The sequence below is a fragment of the Dromiciops gliroides genome, chromosome 2, assembly GCF_019393635.1.
Source record: "Dromiciops gliroides isolate mDroGli1 chromosome 2, mDroGli1.pri, whole genome shotgun sequence".
In the NCBI taxonomy this organism is placed as follows: domain Eukaryota; kingdom Metazoa; phylum Chordata; class Mammalia; order Microbiotheria; family Microbiotheriidae; genus Dromiciops; species Dromiciops gliroides.
The window spans coordinates 365518370-365536540 of NC_057862.1; the positions used below are offsets into that span (position 1 = coordinate 365518370).

General features: G+C 38.0%; 1 protein-coding gene and 1 pseudogene across 3 annotated transcripts in view; both read left to right on the plus strand.

Moving 5' to 3' along the window:
* LOC122738895 overlaps positions 1–13415 on the plus strand; it is a 76680-nt pseudogene extending 63265 nt beyond the window's left edge.
* ZHX3 (zinc fingers and homeoboxes 3) overlaps positions 1–18171 on the plus strand; it is a 229786-nt gene that overhangs the window by 172294 nt on the left and 39321 nt on the right. The window lies entirely within an intron of this gene.

Here is an 18171-nt window from a genome sequence, read left to right on the forward strand (position 1 = left end):
AGACAGTGATGTGGGTTCAAAACTCAGCTCTGCTACTTACTAGCTTTGTGGTACTGGCAAATCACACATTCCCTGGGCTTCAGAAATAAAATAAGGGTATTGGACTAAGTAGTTTCTGAATTCTATCTAGCTTTTAATTTGTTATACCCTATGAATCACCCAGTATTAAAGTGAATCACAAAATATATATGTTATTCATAATACTTACCTTTGAGATATTATTAACAGTAGGCCTTTACATTGAGAAACGCTTAACCCAGTGAATGCAGCATGGAATAATGTGGAAAGAGCACTATATTAGAGGTAAGACCTGAAGCCAGGTCTGATTTCAAAGCTGGCTCTCTATCCATTATACCAGGTAGCCTTGAGAGATATGCTTTAAAATGGTGGAGGCCAGGGAGGGTAAAAGACATCAACAGAACATTTTTAAATGTACAGAAGATAAAAATAGAGGAAATAGTACAATTGTGTTACTACTTTATTAAATCAGTAGATGTGTATATATATATAATATATTTTAAAAGTAGTAAATAACAGTTTATAATTTTATATAGTCCCCTTTCTTGTCTTCTTTGTATATTGAAATGTTTATTTTTGTTGATGACTAAGTTCATAATTACTTTTTTGTTTTTGTTTTTTTAATTTTGTTTGTTTTTTTGAGGGGCAGTGGGGGTTAAGTGACTTGCCCAGGGTCACACAGCTAGTAAGTGTCAAGTGTCTGAGGCCAGATTTGAACTCAGGAGCTCCTGAATCCAGAGCCAGTGCTCTATCCACTGCACCACCTAGCTGCCCCCATAATTACTTTTTTAAAAAGAATACTTACTATAGATCTTGAGGACCTGAGCTCAAATCCTCCTCTGCTGTTTATCACCTTTGGGACCTTTAGCCTCCCTGGGTCTCAGTTTCTTCTTCTTTTAAATTAGGAGGTTGGACTGGATGGATTTTGAGACCCCTTCTAAGCTCTAGATCTGTACCTTTCCTCATAATATAGCCTCTTCTCTTTGTACTTAATTACTCATGAGCTTCAGGTAGATTATACTATAAGACCTCACTAATTTGGAACAATTAAAATATTGACGTGCCTGAATTAACCATTTCTGATATGACAGTTGTGTAACTGTCAACCAGTCTACCTCTCCAAGCCTCAGATTTCTTACATGTAAAACAGGAATTGAATTCAACAAACATTTATTGAGTACCTGCTATGTTCTGGGCACTATGCTTAGCATTATAGGCACAGATTATGACAAATCACTATTTTCAAAGAGTGTAAAGAAAGCTTCAGCTGAGCCTTCCCTCTGAATTAACAAAAATTCCTAATTTAGTGAAGTATGAGTGATACTAACTCTACCTAGCAAATCAGAAGCTTAATATGAACATCATTGTTCTATTAACTTTTAAAGGGAGCCCACCAGGTCCACTAATATCACACTGATATAGTGAATGTGGCAGTGCCTCTACTTGCTTAATAATGTTTATTTTCAGAAAATAGAAGTGCTTTCTTCCCTCTCTCCTTTCCTCCCTTTTTGGCAAGCCCTTCCTGAGTAATGTACTTAATGTTCAAGACCCTGTGGGGTTAACAAAAACAAATAAACCACAGTCCTCAGCCAAAGGTTTCTGGTATAGTGATGACATAGTTGGGTCCCAGGTCAGCCTCATATGCTGTATGGAATGATTTGGAAGGACCCCTGGATACGCTTCTCTACCTCAACAATAGCTCCATTGCTGACATGCAGACACATCAAGTTTTGTCATTCTACTATTAGCAATTGATTCCTTTGAGTCAAAGCATTCTATCTCCTAAAGTCCTCTGTTAAAAAGATAAACAGTTTTAGAAGATTCATTTAAAGCCATCCTAAAAAGATAATTAGTTTTCCACATACTCAGTCACCTAGCAAAGCCCAAAGAGAAGAACACAAGATAGGTAAGTTTTGATGGGAGGGGGAAGGGAGAAGTTCAGGTGCTTGGAGTGTGAGTCCCTGGCCAACAAGGGAGCAGTAGTAGCCCTTCCATTGGCAGCAGATGGAGAAAGGAAAGGGCTATAAAAGGAGAGAGATGAACAGTATCCCCAAACCCTTTAAAACTTGGCCTATGTCAAAATTTGTCTTGCAGTATGCTTTTCTTATGATAGATTAACCATTGATTAGTTAGAAAATTATATATCTTTTGATTTTTAACATTGAAGGATCATGGCATACTGATGGCTGTTATAAAGGAAAGTTGAAGCAGTTACAAGGAGTTTTAAGGAAATGAAGAATGCATGGCCAAACTTGCAAAATGACACCGTTGTCTGTGCTCCCACAGTGTTATATAAAGCGTAACAGAGTAATAATCACATTGACTTTAAGTGATTCTGAAAGTGGGGCATATCTAGGTTTGTAAACTATCTGTTGGTTATTGAGTTGTATGGGGTTGGAACATTTAAGGGCATAGTTCAGGGCTAATTATCATAGTGATCAGAGTGTGGTGCTTAGAAGGCCTGGATTACAAGTATGTTTGTGTTTGGGGACACAATTAGTTTCAGGAAAATCCAAGATTCTATTTTATTTCTGTAATTGTACCCCTGACCCTAATTAACCACTTTGAAAGTTTGTGATCTTCTATAAGGGAAACCCAAGAAGGATATATAAATAGCTTAGAATGGATATAATTTTTCATGAGGCATCAAGCAATTAGTGCATAGAAACTAGCCATGGAGTCAGCAATACCTGGGTTGAAGTCCTGCCTCTTATCATGGGCAAGTTACTTTACCCCTCAGTGGTAGTTTTCCATGTAGAAAATCACTAGCCTGAAAAAAAAATTAATTAATTTAATTAAATTAAATTTTTAAAAGAAAAGAAAAGAAAAAAGAAAACCACTAGCCTAGACAAAATAAAGGCTTTTAATAGCTTATAAGCTATTAGAATAATATGATGGGGGGCAGCTAGGTGGCACAGTGGATGAAGCACCAGCCCTGGAGTCATGAGGACCTGTGTTCAAATTCAGCCTCAAACACTTGACACACTGGCTGTGTGACCCTGGGCAAGTCACTTAAACCTCATTGCCCCACCCCACCCCCCAAAAATATATGATGGCTGCACCTATGATTTCATTGCTATTAAGGAACTCCCAGGCAAGGAAATTCCTGCCAGTAAAGCTGCTCAGTACTTTCTTTGTAACTTTTAGTCTTAGAGAATGGCCCAGGGGCAGCTAGGTGGCGCAGTGGATAGAGCACTGGCCCTGGATTCAGGAGTACCTGAGTTCAAATCCAGCCTCAGACACTTGACACTTACTAGGCTGTGTGACCCTGGGCAAGTCACTTAACCCCCATTGCTCTGCAAAAAAAAATTTTTTTTAAATGGCCCAGACTAGAGGACTGAGACGTTGAATGACTTGCCCAGAGTGACACAGCCACTATACTAGGGATTAGATTTGAACCCAGGTCTTCCTTTCTTCTGGACCAACTTTCTTTCCACAGAGTCATACTGCCTCTCTAACTGTAAAATGATTAAAATTCAGGGGCAGGATCAGTATTAAGGGATCCAGAAGAGGATGAGGAGCCAATAAAGAAAACAAGAAATGGTTAGAGAGGTGTAGGAGGAAAATCAAGAGAATGTTGTTGTATCTCTGAATTTGAGAGAAGAGGTATCCTATAAGAAGCGGATAGTCAACAACTTTAATACTTAAGCAAAATCGAGGATGACCATGGGCGGGGGGGGGGGGGGCGGTGTCTATTGGATTTTGTGATAAGACAGTCATTGGTGATTTTACAGAGGGGCATTTCATTAGACTGGTTGGGGAAGAGGTAGCAAAAGCAAAACTGTAAGAAGTTTAGGACACGTTAGATAGTAAGAGGCATTGGGTACATATAATTTTTTAAAGAAGTTTTAACAATTAATAGATGAAAAAGGATGGGATAGAAAGGTCAAGGAATAGCTTTTTTAAACTTAGAACTGGAGACCCAAATATGTTTATATGGAAAGGGGAATTTGCACCAATAGTATAAACAAAGTTTTAATTTTTAAACACATGTTTTTAAACACATGAGAAATAGATGATTTACTATTTTCATTCTTTATGCACTAAAACAAGTCCCCTTATCAATCCAAGACAATTTTGCTAATTAACATATATACTTGAAAGTAACAAAGGACACCTTCTAAAAGGTCTAAATTCCTTTGATTGTCTCAAATACTCAACTCAAAAAGGATCTGTGATCTTATAGGTATGATTATATACCACAGTCTATCACAGTGCAGATTGAAACCCATCTATATCCATTCTGTTCAAGTCTTAACCATATATAGGGTGGACCAAGTCACGAAGTCATGAAAAGGTTTCAATATTTAATAACTCCTTTATTTTTTGTTTTAATGTATAATACCATAACATCATATACAGTATATATAGTAAATAAATATAAATAGGAAATAAAATAATTTTCAAAAAGTTATTAAAACATCAGACCCCTTCATGACTCTAGGCCCACCCTGTAGTAATCGGATGATTTCAGGTATTTGCTAACAGAAATTCTGTATGTCCTCCAGCCCTTGGGTGCACATGATCATAAGCTGAATGTTAGTTAAATAAACACATATACTCCTCCTGCTTTCCTGTGAAAGAATCGGTTCCATTTTTATCTTAAATTACCTTATTTTCTATATTGTGTTTAAACTTATAAGACCTCATAAATTCTGTTATAAGTAAATAAGGGGCAGCTAGGTGGCGCAGTGGATCGAGCACCGGCCCTGGAGTCAGGAATACCTGAGTTCAAATCCGGCCTCAGACACTTAACACTTACTAGCTGTGTGACCCTGGGCAAGTCACGTGACCCCAGTTGCCTTACCAAAAAAAAAAAAAAAAGGTAAATAGATACGTATACCAAACAATAGTATAAAATGGTTATATTTTGGTTTGCCTTAAATTTTCAGATTTTAGTTAGAACCTTTTTACCAAAAACTTTGATTTTGTAGATGTATGATAATCATATTTTATATGATGATTTTTTGTGGGGGGGGCAATTGGGGTTAAGTGACTTACCCAGGGTCACACAGCTAGTAAGTGTTAAGTGTCTGAGGCTGGATTTGAATTCAGGTCCTCCTGAATCCAGGGCCGGTGCTCTATCCACTGCGCCACCTAGCTGCCCCTATATGATGATTTTTAAGGTTTATAAAGCACCTCACAAAAACCCTGTCAGGTGCTATTGATAAGAGAAATTCAGATTAAAACAACTCTGAGGTACCACCTCACACCTATCAGATTGACTAATATGACAAAAAAGGAAAATAATAAATGGTGGAGAAGCTGTGGAAAAATTGGAACACTAATACATTGTTGGTAGAGCTGTGAACTGATCCAGCCATTCTGGAGAGCAATTTGGAACTATGCCCAAAGGGCTATGGGACTGTTCATACCCTTTGACCCAGTGGTACCACTGCTAGGTCTGTATCCCAAAGAGACCATAGAAAAGGGAAAAGGACCCACATGTAAAAAAATATTTACAGCAGCTCTCTTTGTGGTGGCAAAGAATTGGAAATTGCCCATCAATAGGGGAATGGCTAAATAAGTATATAAATGTAATGGGATACTATTGTGCTATAAGAAACGATGAGCAGGAGGAGTTCGGAAAAACCTGGAAGGACTTACATGAACTGGTGCTGACTGAAAGGAGCAGAACCAGGAGAACATTGTACACAGTAACAGCAACATTGTGTGATGAACAATGGCGATAGACTTGGCTCTTCTCAGCAGTGCAAAACAGTTTCAAAGAACTCATGATAGAAAATGTTCTCAACATCCAGAAAAAAAAGAACTGTGGATTATGAATGCAGATTGAACCAAACTGTTTTTACTTTTGGACTGTTTTTTTTTTCCTTCTTTTTTGAGGTTTTTCTCTTGTGAGCTGATTCTTCTTTCACAAGATAACTAATATAGAAATATGTTTAATGTGATTGTACATATATAACCTATATCAGACTGCTTTCCGTCTTGGGGACGAGGGAGGGGAGGGAGGGTGGGAGAAAAATTTGAAACAAAAAATTCTATGAAAACAAATGTTGAAAACTATCCTTATATGTAATGAAAAATAATAAAATACTTTTTTTAAAAAACCCTGTCAGGTGGATTGTATAAGTATTAATCTTACAATTTCATATATGAGGAAATTGAAACTCAAAGGGGAAGTACAGTGATTTGCTCAAAATTACAGTTAGTAAATGTCAGAGGCAGGATTTAAATCCAGGTCTCATGACTTTAAATTCAGAGCTCCATCTGCTATGCTGTGTGTACTGCCTCTTAATTTTGTATTAAGTGACTTGAACTGACATTATCATTATCAGTTGTTAGTATCCACATAAAGCTTTCTCTCATTGCACTTTATGCATTTCCTACAACTAGACAACATCTTGAATAATATACTTATTGGCATAGAATAGATATTATGTGTAATCTGTTACAAATATTCCTTTATAAAGTTTGAAGGGCCAATCTTTTAGTATTACTTGTTGGCATTTGTTATCCAAGGAATGATGTTGGATGGGGTTGCTCAAAGGTATTATTTGGTTTTTTTATTAGAAATACAAAAAATAAGGATAAAAAAGAATGTTATGAAGGGGAGAATACCTTAAAACCCTCCAACACTTACTTCCAGTGTTAACTGTTTTATTAAAATTGCAGTCCAAAGCAAAGGAAACTTTTTGCCATAGTTAAAGGGTTTTATTTTATTCTACTAGTGACCTATTTTATATTATATTTACTTTATTATTTCCAGCCCATTACCTTGCATGCTTGTGTTTTCTTTAACAAGAAAATTAACTGGAAATCTAAACTAAGCCATTGGGAAAAAATGAAGAGAAAGATCTGGGTATTTGTTGGGTTTTCAAAACTATTCTTTATTGATGTCTTCTGCCTTTATATAAGTCATTTCCCATTCACCCTGTCCAGACTGAACTCTTCCTTGTGACAAAGGAAAAGAATTAAGGGAAAATATCCAGTATAAACTTTATCTAATAATTTATGTGTATATACACACACCATTCTGTCCTAGTAGATTTCTACTTCTCTGCTGGGAGGGAGGAAAGATGCTCCCATTATCTCTTCTCCAGGACCTTCATTGGTTTTTCCATTATCACAGTTCATCTTCCTTTAAATAATCTTTAAATTTGCTTTGTTATAGTCATCTTGTTTCTCACACTTTATTCTTTTTGAACTCTCTGTAGCATTTCATCTTCTTGTTCCATGCCTTTGTATAATATAGGCTGTTGCCCATACCTGGAATGACCCTCATCTCTACCTCTTAGAATCTCTTGTTTCCTTCAAAGCTCTGTTCAAGTGCAACCTTCTACACAAAGTTTTTCCTAGTTTCCCTGACTATTACTGCCTTCCTCCTAACATTGTCTTGTATCTATTTGTGTCTTTCTCTATATGTCCCCTCTCATCTTCTCCAGTAGATTGCATCTAATCCCATCTCTCTTAAATCTTCAACTTCTTTTTATCCACTGGTTCTTTACCTGTTGCCTACTGCCTTATCCACGGCCTCAGGTGAGAAGAATGAGACCTTCCCCAGACCTTATCAGGCTTTCCATCTCTTCTTGTGCATGTTCCCTGAGGGAAAACTGCTAGGGGCCACGGACTTACATCTGTACTAGCACAAGGCAACTTCTACCTCCAGCTACCTGCCTGATCTGTAACTGGAGATGTGGATACTCTCTGGTAGGAATAGGAGCAACTTTCCCTTTGACTTCAGGCTTTCTATCTCTTGCTGAATCTGTCCTTTGAGGGAAGAAAAAAGTCAGTGGAGAGAACTTATATCTTTTGTCATTCAGGTTTGACATCCATCTCCTTCTGCACCATCTCTGCATAACCTCCAACTTCTGAAGGGAAGAGTAGTAGTAAAACAGGACCTCTCATCTAACCATCTGACTATGTGCCTTCCATCTGCTGTGCTTGTCTGTTGCCTGATTTCCAGCCTCCTCTGGAAAGAGCAGTGGTACCTTCTACCCAGTGATAAACATTTTTATACCTAGTCTTATGCTACATATCCCAGTGATTCTGAACCCCTATAGGTCATCATGCAAATCCCATTCTCTAGCTTCCACCTATAGATTCCTTATTCCCATTCCCCTGAGTCCTTATACCCTAAAGTCCCAACCAAAGACCACCTACCTCTCTATTGTGCCCTCTGAAATACCTGGGTTTAAACTGCCTCTTAGCAATCACTGAAACCTGGCTCCCCCCTGAAGACACAGTCCCCCTCAACTATTCCTTCCAGTATTGGCTGCAATTTTACTCATTCCCCTTAACTCACTGGTTGAGGCAGGAAAATTGGAATATTCCTCATTCCCCACTGCCACTTCAAGATTCTCCTATTTCCATCACTCAATAATCTTTTCTCCTTTCAGGTTCATGTAATCCATCTCTACCACCCAAACAAAATCCTGATAGCTGTTGTCTACTGATCTCCAGGACACTCCCTTCCTCAGAGTTCAATACCTGGCTTACAGTTTTCCTTCCTCCATAACTCCTGATCTCACACTAAGAGACTTCAAAATACAAATTAATTCTCCCTCAAAAATCCTAACAACTCAGATCTTCAACCTATTCATTTCCCATGACCTGTTCCTTCAACCTAGCTCAGCCACACGCAAAGATGGTCATACCCCTGATCTTGCCATTACCCACAAATACATCACCTCCATGTTCAAGAATTCTAAAATTCCCTTATCTGATCATAATCTATTGACTTTCCACCTTTCCCTCGGCCTTCCTTTACCAAACCCTTCTCTTTATCCACACCATTACCTCCAACCCCTTAGTTTTCTCCCAGGCATCATACCTGCACTAGCCACTCTCTCTTTTCCCTATCATGGCCCTTTGGTCAACTAGTTCAGTTGGGGTTTTTTTGTTTTTTTGGTGAGGTGGTTGGGGTTAAGTGACTTGCCCAGGGTCACACAGCTAGTAAGTGTCAAGTGTCTGAGGCCAGATTTGAACTCAGGTCCTCTTGAATCCAGGGCCGGTGCTCTGTCCACTGTGCCACCTAGCTGCCCCCAACCAGTTCAGTTTTACACTGTTTTCTTCTCTTGAGTCTCTGGCCCCTTTATAATATCACCAATGCCAATAATAGCACCATGCCAAACCTTAGCCTTTAATCACTCCCACCAACCATAGCCTTTGTTTCTAAACACATTCTGCTGAATAAAGATAGAGAAAACCATATGTAACTGTTCCTAGTGAGTCTACTACAAATTTCTGTTACATAACTTCAACTGGCAGGGCAGCTAGATGGCACAGTGGATAGAGCACTGGCCCTGGATTCAGGATGACCTGAGTTCAAATCTGGCCTCAGACACTTTACATTTACTAGCTGTGTGACCCTGGGCAAGTCACTTAACCCTCATTCCCCTGCAAAAACAAAACAAACAAAAAAACCTACTCCCTCCAACTTCTCTTTGACCATCAAGGGTACCACCATCTGCCCAGTCCCTCAGGCTTGCAACCTTGGTGTCAGCTTTGATACCTCACTATGTTTCTCACACACACCCCCCATATCCAATCTGTTTCTAAGACTTGTCAGTTTCACCTTTGCAACATCTCTCAAATACACCCCCTTCTTTCTTCTGATTTTGCTACCATCCTGGTACAGCCCTTTATCCACTCAGGCTTGCACTATTACAATAGTCTGCTAGTGAATGTGTTGCCCTCAAGTCTCACCCCACTTCAATCTATCCTCTAGCCCCAAAGTGATCCCCAAGTGTGCAGAGCCCAACTTTAATATAAAACTAAAAGTGAAGAAATAGGTTAGAAAAATGAGAAAACAATAAAAAGAGAATTTGACCATCAAAAGCTACTACAATGGCAGGGGGGAAAAAAGACACAAAATCAAAAGAAGACAATAACATGAAAACACAACCAAAGCCTCAAAGAAAAATGCCAATTGGACACAAGCCCAACAAGAATTCCTGGAAGTTTTTTTAAAAAAAAGTGATGAGTGATAAAGGAAAAATTGGTGAAAGAAATGAGGGTGATACAAGAAAATTATGAAAAGAGAATTAACAGCTTGGTAAAAGAATCACACAAAAAATTGAAAGAAAGAAATACCTTGAAAAAACAGAATTGGCCTAATAGTAGAAGAGGCACAAAAATTCACTAAAGAGAAGAACTCCTTGAAAAGCAGAATAAACCAAATGGGAAAATAAGTGCAAAAGCTCACTGAAGAAAATTATTCCTTAAAAATTAGAATTGAAAAGTAGAAGCTAATGACTGCAGGAAGTATCAAGAAATAATAAAAACAAAGTCAAAAGAATTAAAAATGGGGAAAATGTGAAATATCTCATTGAAAAAGCTGACCTGGAAAATAGATAAAGGAAAGATAATTTAAGAATTATTGGATTACCAGAAAGCCATCATCAAAAAAGGGGAGCCTAAACATCAGGAAAACTGCCCCAATATATTAGATTCAGAGAGCAAAATAGAAATTGAAAGAATCCACCAATCATCTCCTGAAAGAGATCTCAAAATGAAAACTTCTGGAAATATTATAGCCAAATTTTAGAGCTCCCAGGTCAAGGAGAAATTATTACAAGCAGCCAGAAGGAATGAATTCAGTTAGGATCACACAAGATTTAGTGGTTTCCACATTAAAGGAGTAGAGGGCTTGGAATATGATATTCTTTTTTAAATTTAATTTAATTTAAAATTTTTTTCCAATTACATGTAAAGATATTTTCTTGAGTTCCCAATTTTTCTCCCACCCTCCCTTTCCTCCCCCCTCCCAAGGCCATCAAGCAATCTGATATAGGTTATACATTATAATCATGTTAAACATATTTCTACATTAGTCAGGAGTATGATATTCTGGAAGGCAAAGGAGCTAGGATTACAACAAAGAAAAACCTATCCAGCAAAACTGAGTGTAGTCCTTCAGTGAGGAAATGGGCATTTAATAAACTAGAGGACTTTCAAGCATTCCTAATGAAAAGACCAGAACTGAATTGATAATTTGACATTTAAACACAAGAATAAAGAGAGGGACAAAAAGGTAAACATGAGTGAGAAATCATAAGAGAATCAGTAAAAATAGACTATTTAAATTCCTACATGGGAAAATTATACTTGTAACTTCTTTTTTTTTCTTTTTTTTTTGGGGGGGGGAGGTTAAGTGACTTGCCCAGGGTCACACAGCTACTAAGTATCAAGTGTCTGAGGCCGGATTTGAACTCAGGTACTCCTGACTCCAGGGCCGGTGCTCTATCCACTGCACCACCTAGCTGCCCCCTATACTTGTAACTTCTAAGAACTTTATCATTATTGGGGCACTTAAAAGGAATTTCCATAAACAAATGGCCTAGATGTGAATTGATTATGTTGGAATGATCTCTAAAAAGGGGGTGGGAAATTGAGAAAGAAGGATACACTGGGAAAAGAAGGGAAAGGTAGAATGGGGAAATTTTTCTCACATAAAAGAGGCACACAAGGGAAAGTTTTTATAGTGGAAGGGGAAATAGAGATAGTGGCAATAAGTAATGCTTGCAATCTCACTCATCAGAATTGTTTCAAAGAGAATGGAATATATACACTCAGTACTACAGAGAAATGTAACTTACTCAACAGGGAAATAGGAGGGGAAGAAGATAAGAGAAAGGTAAAGGATGGTAAAAGGGAAGACAGATTAAGGGAGGCAGTAGTTAGAAGCAAAATAGAGTGTTGAGGAAGAAAAGGATAAAAAGAGAGATAAGAAAGAAACATAGGGGCAGCTAGGTGGCACAGTGGATAAAGCACAGGCCCTTGATTCAGGAGTATCTGAGTTCAAATCCAGCCTCAGACACTTGACACATACTAGCTGTGTGACCCTGGGCAAGTCACTTAACCCCCATTGCTCACAAAAAAAAAAAAAAAGAAAGAAAGAAAAGAAAAAGAAAGAAACATGACAATGGGATAGAGTAACATACATTGTAAGGGATCTAACTGTGAATGTGAATGGGATGAGTTCACCCATAAAATAGGAGATAGAATAGATTAGAAACCAGAATCCAACAATATGTTGTTTACAAGAGATTACTTGAAACAGAAAGAAACACACAGAATTAAAATAAAGGGCTGGCTCAAAATCCAATATGTTTGTTTTTTGGTTTTGGGGTTTTTTTTTAATCCAATATGTTTTAGCTGAAGTAAAAATGACAAGGATAGCAATCATGATCTCAGACAAAGCAAAAGCAAAAATAGACCTAATTAAAAGGGATAATCAGGGAAACTACATTTGCTAAAAGGTACCCTAGACCAGAACTTCTTAAACTTTTTCCACTTACAACAACCCATTTTTGCCTAGGAAATTTTTACGTGACTCTGGACATATAGGTATATATACTGTTGCCAAATTTTTTGTGACCCCCACATTCAGTTATGCAACCTCATATGAGATTGTGACCCATAGTTTAATAAACTAGGCCATAGATGATGAAGTAATATAAAAAAAATTACAGCAAGTTTCTCTCATAAAAGCCTCATTTCTCAAATATATATTAGATATATAATTGAGTCAAATGTAAAAAAATAAAAGCCCTTCTCCAATTGATAGATGGTCACAGGATATAAACAGGCAGTTTTCCCAGTGCTGCACCCAGAAGGACATACTAGAAGAACAGAAGGATGAGGCCCAGGCAGCAGCTGTAGCTGACAAGGAGAAAGGCATTATGGACCATTGACTGAACTGGACACTAAAGATGTGTATGTATTACTTAAGAAACCAGAGGCCCAGCATGAGCAGCCTCAAGATGGGTATCCCTTTGGCCCACTGACTCAGTGACTCCTACAGGCTTTGGTGGAGGAAAATATCATCTCCCCCACAGAAGATTCCCCTATCCCAGATGTGTCTGACAAGGAGTCTGGAGCTGATGGTGCCAGTACTTCCCCATGAAATCAGAACAAGCCATTCAGTGTCCCCCCATACCAAGTCTCTGGAGGGATGAATAAAGGAGGAGCTCATAGCCCAAGGCCTCCTGGTGTCTGAAGACAGACCTACTGAGAACTTGGAGGATGAGGTCCTTACTGAGCTGCAGAAGCAACAAACTGAATTGAAATCACTCAGTGCCCACAACTGAACCAAGAAGCATGATTTCCTAAGGTTGGCCAAAGAAGAAGTGAATTGTCAGGAGGTAAGGCAGTGGGTACACGTAGCAGACAATGAGGCCATGGATGCCTTCCAGAAGATCATGACTGCCCAGCAGAATGAGAGGACTCCCACCAAGAAGGAAAAAGACCAGGCCTAGAAGATGAGGAAGGAGAGAGAGAGCATCCCTAAACTTCTGGATGTATAGCCTGGAAGAAGTCAGATTTGTCTATAGTCATATGAAAAAAATACTTCAAATTACTATTGATTAGAGAAATACAAATTAAAACAACTCTGAGGTGTCAACTCACACCTATCAGGGCAAATGCTGAAGGGAATGAGGGGAAAATTAGGTATGTTAATGAACTCTTGGTGGAGATAAACCTATCTAACCATTCTGCAGAACAATTTGGAACTATGCCCAAAGGGCTATAAAACTGTGCATACTCTTTGTTCCAGCAGTACCACTACTAGGACTGTATCACAAAGAGATTTTTTTTTTGGTGGGGCAATGAGGGTTAAGCGACTTGCCCAGGATCACACAGCTAGTAAGTGCCAAGTATCTGAGGTCAAATTTGAACTCAGGTCCTCATGAATCCAGGGCTGGTCACAAAGAGATTTTTAAAAAAAGGTAAGGGACTTAAACGTGCAAATAATTTAGCAGCTCTTTTTGTGGTGGCAAAGAATTGGAAATTGAGGGGATGCTCATCAATTGGGAAATGGCTGAGTAAATCGTGGTATATGATTGTGATGAAGTACTCTTATGCTATAAGAAATGATGAGGGGCATGGTTTCAGAAAAACATGGCAAGACCTATATGAACTGAAGCACAGTGAAGTGAGGAGAACCGGTAAATCATTGTACACCATAACAACATTGTAGTAATGAATGATCAATCAACTGTGACTTGACTACTTGATAACTTGACTACTCTGAGCAATAAAATGATCCAAGACATTTTGCAGAAGATTCATGATGAAAAAATGCTATCCACCTGGAGAGAAAAAAACTAATGAACAAATTGAAGTATAATTTTCTCACTTTTTTTTTGCTTTTTCTTCTCGCAATATGCCTAATAGGGAAATATGTTTTGCATGATTTCATATGTATAATTGATATCAAATTGTTTGTCCTCTCAGTGGGTGGGTTACTGATGGAAAAGAGAGAATTTGGAACTCAAATTTTAAAAAGAAAAGAATGTTTAAAAGACTAAATAATAAAAAATAATTTAGAAGCCCTTCATAATCCACCCTACTCTTTTCCAGTCTTCTTACACCTTACTTTCTACCAAATAACTCTTTGATTCAGTGACATGATATTACTGAAACAAGACAATCCATCTCTCAGCACCAGGCATTTTCTTGGGGTGGCCATGCCTGGAATGCTCTCCCTTCTCATCTCTGCCTCCTGGTTTCACTGGCTTCCTTCAAGTCCCAACTAAAATCCCTTCTTCTACAAGGAAGCCTTTCCCAACCCTTCTTAATGCCAAGGTATTACTTCTTTTTACTATTTCCTATTTTTCATATATATATGTTTGTAGCTTGTTTGTACATGTGTTTACTTGTTGTCTCCCCCATTAGATAATGAGTTCCTTGAAGGCAGGGGCTGCCTTTTGCCTCTTTTTTTTTTATCCCTAGTTCTTAGCACAGTTCCTGATCCATTGTAGGTGCTTAACAAATGCTTATTGATTGACTTCTTTCCTTACTCCTCAACCCTTTACAATTTAGCTTTTGACCTCATCACTCAACTGAAATTACTCTCTCCAAAGTTACCAGTGATCTCTGAATTGCCAAATCTGATTGTCTTTTCTCAGTTCTAATTCGTCTTTGCCTCTCTGCTGCATTTGACACTGCTGGCCACTCTCTCCTCCCGGATATTCTTTTCTATCTCAAAGGAGGTCTTCATGATACTACTCTTTCCTGGTTCATCCCCTACCTGTATAATCATTCCTTCTCAGTCTCCTTTGATGGCTCATCATCCTATCACAGCCCCTAAGGGATTTGCCCAAGCTTCCTGAGAGTCAGAGGGATTTTCTTTTGGAGTGATAGTACTGACCTCTGGAGTTATCTCTGTCTCCTAACACAGATAGTAGCCATGCCTAACTGACTTTCTTGTGTTAAGGCTAAAATTCTAGCTAAACTGTCTAAAATATCTAATAAGTGGTCGCCAATAAATTATAAGCTTTAGCAAGAGTTAGGCTTTTAAGCATTTATTAAGGAGAATAAGAATTTGGTAAAGAGAGAAAGAAAGGCCTACATTCATCTATCTATTAAAGGGAGAGTGCATTTCTAGCTCCCTTCTCCACTGGAGTCCTCAGGAAAAAGAGCGAGTCAGAGCGCCAGGCTCCCCCTTCCTCCTCCCACCAGCAACCTGACACCAAAGAAAAGACACATGGTCTTGCCCTCAAAGACCTTCCTTTCATGGCGGAGCTTTTCTACAGTAAGTCTCCAGCAGGTGGCATCATTCCAATCGTTACACTTGCTATAGAATTTAATCTCCTCCTACTTCTTAAGTGTGCCCATCCTGATAGCTAGTTGGCCACTTCAAACTTTAATAGTCCCAATACCCATGTCATTCTGTTTCTTCCTTTTTCTTGCCTTTTTTTTTTTTCTTGGAACAGGACTAATAAAGAAATTTGTTTTGCATGTCTATACATTTTTGTAATGGATTTTATTTATCTTGCTTTCTCAATGGGTAGAGTGGAAAGGGAAGAGGGAGAGACTTTGGTCTGAAAGTAAAACAAAATTAAATTAGAAATGGAAAAAAAACCCTACCTCCTCCTCACGTGTGCCTTTTAGAAACCCTAGTTTCTGTCAGAGCTTAACTCAAATGCTACCTCCTACATAAAGGCTTTTCCAGTAATAGAATCAATACTACCATTGGAAAGTATGTGACAGTTAACTGCCTTCTGACTCTATTTACCATCCCTTTTATTTTTCAGACTAACATGAAGCCACCCCTTTCCTATATGTATTGTCTTATAATGCCTACTTCAAATGTAAGCTCTTTGGGGCAGCTAGATGGCACAGTGGATAAAAGCACCGGCCCTGGATTCAGGAGTACCTGAGTTCAAATCTGGCCTCAGACACTTAACACTTACTAGCTGTGTGACACTGGGCAAGTCACTTAACCCCAATTGCCTCACCAAAAATATATATATATATAAGCTCTTTGAAAGCAGAAACTGTCTCACTTTTTGTATTTGTGTCCCCAGCATGCAGCAGAATATCTGACACATAGGTGCCTAATAAACACTTTTTCACTCATTTGTTCATTTTCTAATCCCACCCACCCCTCAAAGTTACCTTGGTGCCTTCCCCAAAAAATTACCATGGATTTATTTTATGTATATTTTACATACACATACATATATATATATATATATATATACATACATACATAGATATATGTGTGTGTGTGTATATGTGTGTATATATAGTGTCCCCCAGAAGGATGGAAACTCCTTGAAGAGAAGCATTGTTTCATTTTTGTCTTTGTATTCCCAGTGCCTTGAATATAGTAGGTATTATTATATATTCATAGGTATAGTAGGTATTAATAAATGCTTATTGTTTGGTAGCCAGTTGTCTGTTCTCAATCATTTAAACCATCTTAACAAGATGGATCATAAGATAGAGCAAATAAAAAGAAACTGACCTAAAGAATTAGTCAGTAAGCTTTAAATAAGTGCTTACTATGTGTTTACATTCTTTTAGGAGATAGCAATATAATAAAGGGAGCTGAAAAATAAAATGGAGGAGAAGGATAGGTACCCATTGCATATGCATGATGAAGTAATCTGGAGTGTCACTTGGTGAGGAAAAATTATTTTCTCAAGGCCACTCAAGTAATAAGTGGCAAAGCTGGAATTTATATCCATGTTTTTGGACTCTACGTCTATTGTTTTTTCTACTGTATCATTCTGTATGTGTTCTTTCTGGTACAAAAGGTCTTCAGAGAATGTCTCATAGCATTCCTTATTTATTTAATGTTTAATAGTTTTTTAGCAAGTACTCCTTAAATATATTTTATTCCCCTACACTGTAGCTTAAGCTTGCTTTCTGTGTTCACTCTTTGATGGGAATATCTTTAGTGAACAGGGAAAACATCAACACCATAATCATAATTGAAGAGTTTATTAAAGTCGTCTGTATGCTTTGTCTAGGCAAAAATCATCAAACTTCTCTTAGCCAAGCCTTGTAAATTTTGTTTTCTGACCCTTTAATCATCTTGGTGGCTCTCTTCACAAAGTACATCAAAGACTCTATTTCAATGCCTTTTGTTCTAGTTTGATCTGTTCTGCCAGCTAATGAAGAAAGAATGCAATTGTTTTAAGTAACCAGTCTCCATATCCTGTCCAAACATTTTTAAGCTGGATTCAATCAGTAAACTTTCTCTTATCCTGGGCCCCAGTCACAATAGTTTCATCATAGTAAATTGTGTACAAATAATACAAAGGTTGACCAAAAATGCAGTTGTATTTAAGTCACAGAAATATTGGTGTACTAAATGAGGCTTATGAGAAAATTACTGCTATTGGCTTAATTGTCGTTTTAATTGTTTGCTTAGAAATTTTTACCAGTCTGCTGAATTTAAGTGGATGTTATTATATTAGGAAGAGGCATCCATAATCAGAGATGAATCAGGTACTTGTGCCCACTTTGCTCTTGCTCTAAGGATTTAGTGGTATTTGAAGAAAAAGCAAAGCAAATTTAATTTGTTATCCAGAATTATATCAATGAAAAGAAGTGCAAACTATGCAGTCAAACAAGCAGAATGTGAAGATTAAAATGAAAATGTGGGACAGCTAGATGGCGCAGTGGATAGAGCACCGGCCCTGGAGTCAGGAGTACCTGAGTTCAAATCCGGCCTCAGTCACTTAATACTTAACTAGCTGTGTGACCCTGGGCAAGTCACTTAACCCCAGTTGCCTCACTAAAAAACAAACAAATAAAATGAAAGTGTATGCCCTCTAGTAGCTTACATTCTTGGGAACAACAGGTACATATATGTGAGAAATAGAACTCCAATAACTTCTGGAACTCAGCATTGGTGATGTTTCAAAGGCTCATTTATTGTCATTCTCGCAA